Genomic DNA, 7,151 nt, shown 5'->3' with positions numbered 1-7,151 from the left:
TGGAATTGATTGTTGAAATATATTTTTTTACATCTTTTATTATTAAGCTTTGTACTTAAACGTAGTTTTCTTTCGGCTCTTGCATTTCTTAAAGTTTGAGACGGATATTTTATGTATAAAAAAAGTTGGAACGTTCAAAAAATGTTGAGGTTCAGAAAAAAGATAAAATAATTTTCAGTAAAGTTCCTACCAAAATGCAGTACCTAAACGTACTTTATTGTACTCTAATATATTTTCCAAAGTTTCAGCTCGATATTTTATTTATAAAAAAAGTTCTTAGGTTTAAAAAAACATTCAGTGAACTGAAAAAGTGAGGTCGGTAATATAGGTATTTAGCTGTGTCACATGCCCTTAACTATAAAATAATGAATCTTCAACCAAACAGTTGAACAAGAGAGTCAAATTTTGAACTAAAAATATCAATTTTCAGCCAAAAATAAATAATCCCACAGTCAGTTCGTCAGTTCAGTATAAAAATTAACTAGTATCCATAATTATAGTTTGATTTTCTTCGCCGAATGTTATTATAAGGTTTTTAACGTTATATCCACTTCTTAAACTTGTAACCTAGTTTACGGAAAGTATCGCCAGGCCACTTTTTGTTTTAGGACTACTCCACACACACTGTCAAAAACCCTGCGTAATTTCCCCATGGTGAATTACATCCATAACCCTGCTTTCACGTAAGATTCATCCCCACTATCTACTGTCTCCAGTACTCCCTCCCCAGAACACTGTTATTTCCCTCTCCATGACACCCACACAAAACTTCACTGCGGTTCGGTTCGCGGTTCGTGTTCCGTGTTTAGTTCGGGTACCGCTCACGTTCATGTTTGGTGGTGTTTGCGCACAGTGGCCATTCGAAACTTGGGAACTCAACACAACTTTTTCGTGGTTATGCGTCGCAATCTCGCCGGTTTAGCCGCCCGTGTAAAACAGTGGAAAAGCAATTACAAGTTTGCGCGATAAGCTCGCAAAAAAAACAGTGCCAGTTTTAGTTGATACAAAAGCGACAAGTGAGTGGAAAACAGGAACGATACTATTCCAAACGGAATTATTGAGAGGCTCTAATCTAACCAAAGTGCATGTGTGTGTTCTCCCCAACGGAAAACCGAGTGTATTTATTATCTTCTGGAGTCGCTTGTATTGAATTTGATTTCACGTGAACTTTTTTGTTTTCATCAGGATACCAGCACAGAGTCCAGGAATTTTGGTAAGATAAGAAACATTAAGCTAAAAATGATTCACCCAGGTACATCATGTAAAGTGTGATCTTTTAACCTGGACGCGTCATACTTTTCCACTTTTAATGGGGTTAGAGGTTAGGAAATTTGTATATGGATGCATTTCCATCCTTTAGCTATATTATTCTACCTTGTTCTTTATAAGGAGAAGAATGCAGGGAATGGTGATTATTTTATTTTTGGAGGTTAGAAAAGAGAATTGCACCGGGTTGGTTTATTTCTGGCTCTATGTAAAGAGATTCTTGATCCAGTCATTGTTTTGTTGTGTACGTTGTGTGAGTTTCTTTGAATGTGTACCCACATGCTCTACATTTCTACTCGTCATCTGCTCATGGGTGTTTTTTGTATTGTTTTAGCTGAGCAAATTTAAAGCCTCCGTTGGTTCTATTTTTAACACTGGATAATTTTTCTCAACGCTGTAAGAGTTTTTTTTTATTTTTATTTTTGCTTGAATGTTTGAACGTTTATTTATTGGACATTGTATTTTTTTATTTCTTTTAGAGTTTAGACTATTTGTAAATACCACATTGTGCTTATCTACTAAGCATACGCGGTTAAACAAACTAATTATCGCGTCAAATATAAAAAGTAGATAAAAATTGGCATCTTTTAATTTTTTCAATTAGACATTTACCATTTTAAACAAAAATTGAAATACGAGAATTGATAAATTGTCGAGAGATTTATTATACAAAAGTTTATAAGGCTTTTTTATTATTTATTTAAAATGATGTTGTGATAACATCGTTTTCAGTGGGCTTGCAAATCAAAATTGCAGTAATCCAACGTCGTTGTATGAAAGTACTATACACATGTCGGCTACAATAATTATGGTAATAAAAGATCCGCTTACAGCACGCATAATTTTCGTATAAAAATCAATTTCGATGTTGTTTCGAACTCGTAAAGATTTGATCAAGCCATTCAGTATATAATTTTCAATGTAGTATAGCAAAACAAATCTCCCGATGGAGATTAAATATTTGATGAAGGTTGGTAAAAAGGCCTTTCCTTTTCTTAAAGTTTTAAAATGAATTTTAAGATTAAAACAAGGTGTATACATGCATATTTTTGGGAAATGTATTTTAAAATATGTAGAGTAATGTTTGCTTGGTTGTATACATTCAGTAAACATATAAAGTTCTTTTGTTTTTGCATTTCCGGTTTCCTGTGTCGATCGGTACACAATATAATTAAAATTCAATGAACAGTTCGAGAGGATCAACCGATGCATTATCCATATGTCACGGACCAACATAGAGACGTGCAAATGATACTTGTATACTTGATTAACAAATTGCAATTTTTCATCGAGTTGACTTTTTATTATCAGTTGTTTAATTTGTGTACTAGAACTTTTACTTGCTTAGTCAGAGGTACAGTTTAAAAATATTTTAGTTCAAATTGACTTTAAAATGATGCTGCAACTTTCGCCAGAGATGTAATTTTTCCTTCTGATTTCTTCACCTGATGTCCTGTTTTGCCTTTGGTTTCTGAAAATAGGCTGGTCTTGGTTGCATTTTCTCTTATTAGGTGGGGATCTCGTAATCAGTCGTCAATTGCTCGAAATTCTCCTCTGATCGAATCTCTTTCTAACGAGAAAAAACAGAGGTCAGGAGTGTGTGACGACATCCGATCTGAATGACGACATCGTCACCTTTTACGTGCACTTGATTTTCCTTCCTTCCGATATGGAAGTGTGACTTAAAAAAGATTCAATGACGACACGTGTTGACATTCACACCCCCACATTTCTGGAAAATAAAGCATTTTATTGAAATGATTTATATGAAAATCTGCCGAAATCTACATTTTTCTTTATCAAATAATTTTAGAGAATACATGAAAGTCAGGGAACTTTCTCGATAACTTTTCTGAAAATTTAATTATGTAATTGGTTAAAAATTAATTTTTTCACTAAAAATTTATGTCTTCTATTTTAAGTTGTAAATTTATCTTTTTAGTTGAAAACTCAAGTATTTGTCTTGAGATTAATCTATGTTCTTGAAAATCCAGTTTTTTTTTGCTGTAAAACTCGGTTTTTCTTATGCTAAAAATATAAATATTCCATTTTATCATTTTTTCTGAAAATTCATTATATACGTTTTGGTGAAAATGTATTTCTTTTAGGAGAATATTAATTTTATTGGTTACAAAATTCATCTTTTTGGTCGAAAATTTCTTTATGTATTTAAAAATTAATTATTTTTTTGGATTGAAGATTAGTCTTTTTTTAGAAAATTAATATTTTTAATTGCCAATTAAGCATTTTAATGTAAAATCCGTTTCTTTGGTTGAAAATTACAGTTTTCCATTTTTTGTTGTTAACAATTCAACTATTTGGTTGAAAATTCATGTATTTTTTAAATAAAAATCCATCTTTTTGGTCGGAAATTCGACTATTTGATTACAAATGATTATTTCTTTGGTTGAAGATTCGTCTTTTTGGTAGAAAATTCATATTGTTACTTGAAATTTTATCTTTTTAGTTAAAAGTTCAGTTCTTTGGTTGGAAATAAAACTTTTCCATTGTTTGTTGGCAGTCCATCCTTTCTTGTTAATAATTCAACTATTTGGCTGAAAATTCAGTTTCAGCAGGATGGGCCAGGCACTGGGGCGGAATGGGCCACTTAATTAAATGACTTGTTATATATTATTTATAAAGTAAGAGTATTGTTTAGTTAAAGTATTCTAAAGCGAAAACATACTTTACATATATTTCTATAAAATTGAACAGAAAATTAAAAATATTTAATGTAAAAATGATGAAAAGCTTAATCCTAACCTCTGCCGTAACTAGCACTACAAATAGTAAATGGGGAAACGATTTATACTCACATATATTTTAGTAATTGTATTACAGAAATAAATGTAACAATTTTTCGACTTACCCATGCACTTTGTCTCAGTAAAAGTTAATTTCTACAATAGGAAAGCATCCTAGCCTACTGAATGCTACACGAAGAGGTTAGGTTAATGCACAGGAAGAGCCCCCCCCCTTCTTCCCGAACAGTGGCTCATTCCGCCCCATATGACACTTTTAAGACAAATCAGAATTTCACCTATTTCAGTTTTTCAGTTATATATAAATCTGTTAAAAACATAAAGTTTAATACATAAGCTATCTAAATAACCAATGGAAAAACATCTAATATGTGATTTTGTGTGATTCTTGAACTTTCTAAACAAATGCAAAATAAAAGAATACAGGTCTTAAAATTTTTACTTTCGTTTTTCCAAGTTTATTCAACATTAAGCGAACAAATTAAAAAAAAGAAGTTTGATAACGTTCTTCTTGGTATTAATACAAAAAGCAGTTATAAAAGAAATGATAGCTTACGAGCAAATTAAGTGGCTCATCTTACCCCTATGCTCTTCTCGCCCCACCCCGCCCTACCGTGCCCTGCGTTTTTAAAAGTACGGGAGAAACTCTACAGTTGGTTCGTGTCGGCGATTAAAAATCCAAAAGTGGTTAGAGTAGTATTAAAAATCGAGTATCCTCGTTAGTAGTGCAGTCAGTTTTACTACCAGCTTGTGACGAGCTCGAGGGGCCATTCACTCTGAAATCAGATAAATCTTTTCCGACGATTGTATTTGATTTCATATGAGTTAATTTCGGATTTCATAGGATATCATACGATTGCTTCTTTCTCGTAAGCTAAACGTGATTTCAATGACGACATGTTACTAATTGCAATGGACACTCTCTGAAAGTCTATTGACTGTTGTTGATTCCCATCTAAACCTGTACCCTCGCACTGACTGCTCTCAATTCCGTCTCACGCTGACTGTTCGATGATGGCTCGGATGGGTCGCACTCAGGGTTGTCCTATATAACGTCAGGGGTGGCGCAATTGTTATTGTTATTATTATTACACCACTAAGCCATTTTCCTTTCGGGTTAGGCGTGACTCACTCGGTGGGGAAGGGAGTAATGTGAGGAAGGGATATACAATTTTTAGATCGATCCAGAATTTTCGTGTTATTTATTTAAATAACACGCTCGTTCCGCAACACTGCTCCGACACAGGTTGCTGATAAATCTCTCTAGCAATCACCCCAAGTGAAGATCCACACAAAGTCGTCATGTGAGGTTCCCCACTTGGGTACATTAGTATCGAAGGTCTTTCGTTTCAGGCGTCATTCACTCTACTGGCACTAGCTTTATTAACTATTTGCTGCCGTACTTTTCTGTCCTGGCATACTTATCTAGCTTCTTTTACGTCGATGAATTTTTTCATGCAGGCTCTCGTGTTTCTGTGGGTTCTTAAGTCTCTTCCAACTAGGGTCTTATTCACATATTCTAACCATTCTTTCCGTGGTCTGCCTCTGGGCACGCTGCCATTTACTTTACCTTGATACACTTGTTTCGTTAGTCGTTCACTTGGCATTCTCTCAACATGCCCGAACCATCTTAACCGACTTCTTTCCCATGTGTCTACTAGCGTCTCTTCTGCACCACATTCTTTGAGAATTATCTCGTTACTCACTTTGTCCATCAGAGTTTTTCCGCGTATTATGCGCAAGAATCTCATGTCAATTACTCTTAACTTTTTCTTGATAAGTCCATGTCTCGCTACCGTATAATACAGACGGTACAAATATAGACTTATTTATTGCTATTTTAGCTTTATTTGATATATTTTCACTTCAGATGAGGGGCCCTGCTCTACCAATAACCATCTTAACTTTCTTTTATGCGTCTATCTAACTCCTTATCTATCTTCCAGTCCCTAGTAAATAAGCTAGCAAGGTATACGAACTTATCAACTTGTTCAATTCTCTCATCATTTAACACAATATTTCATAGTGTTTTCTCACTCTTTCCTTCGAGCACCATAGTTTTTGTTTTATTTGTGTTAATTTTGAGGTCCATGCTTGCATTCAGTTTATTCAACATTCTTTGCAAGTGTTTGATTAACTCTGTCATAACAACAATAAAAAGAATAGTAATGTATGAAAAACGGACAATGTTAAATATCGATTTCGGACGGTATTACATTTTGCATTAAAAACATTTAATAGTGAATAAAAAAATATTTAATGAATGATAATATAGTACTGTCTGTGGTTACGGAAATTTCCGTAACTTTAGTAGCCCCCTTTCCAAGTCGTTAAGGGCTAACGTTATGGTATTTTACGTAATTCCATAATGTTACTGAAAATTTCATAACCATAGACAGTGCCTAGTAAAATATATATTCAATCATAATATGTGCACGTATATAGGTATTTGCACTAAGAAATGGAGATTTATTCTAAAACTTTACTGAATTATTATGCAAAGTATTTTCAAAACCTATCTCGAAATACCGATTACCGCAATTCTCAACGCATCTCGGGATTTACTGATCGCCGTCATTCCAGGCGTACATTTGGTAAATGATAAGTTTAATCAGTTTAATGACCTTTTTTTTAAAGTATCAGGGTGAACCACCCATCAGACATTATATATATTAACATGTCCTTAGAATATACCCTGCAGACACTTGCAACCAGTAAACGTTGTTGAAGTTTTTTTGTTGTTGTTGTAATTTGTTTTAAAAAGTTTAAAATTTCGTAAATTTAAGGAACATAATTGAAGCGCTAAGAACGCCTAAACAAGGCCCAGTTTAGGCAAAAATTGTTTTTTTAAGTTACGAGTACTTTAGGTTTTGGCCTATCGATATAAATTTGAGAAATATGTAAAGAAACGAAGTGTATTTTTCCACAAAACGTGGTTAAAGTTGAGGTGGTTGTTGAGTAATGATTATGACCACTGTGTAAAGCTCATTTTGGTTTCCCTTCATCTTCTTAAATGTAATCATTACTACACCATTAAGCCATTTCCCTTTCGGGGTAGGCGTGACTCACTCGGCAGGGGAAAGGAGTAGTGTGTGGATGGGATAGAGATTTTTCAGATTGATC

At 33.8% G+C, this 7,151-nt stretch overlaps 1 protein-coding gene across 1 annotated transcript in view; it reads left to right on the top strand.

Annotated features, from left to right (window-relative positions):
• Positions 1 to 786: 786 nt before the first annotated feature.
• LOC117168506 (CDC42 small effector protein homolog) overlaps positions 787 to 7,151 on the top strand; it is a 63,414-nt gene continuing 57,049 nt past the window's right edge. The window contains exon 1 of the mRNA XM_033354223.1: positions 787 to 1,213. The gene's annotated coding sequence lies outside the window, so the exon portion shown is untranslated. The remainder of the gene's footprint in view (positions 1,214 to 7,151) is intronic.

Source organism: Belonocnema kinseyi, chromosome 2, assembly GCF_010883055.1.
Source record: "Belonocnema kinseyi isolate 2016_QV_RU_SX_M_011 chromosome 2, B_treatae_v1, whole genome shotgun sequence".
Lineage (NCBI taxonomy): Eukaryota > Metazoa > Arthropoda > Insecta > Hymenoptera > Cynipidae > Belonocnema > Belonocnema kinseyi.
This window is presented reverse-complemented; position numbering and strand designations above follow the sequence as displayed.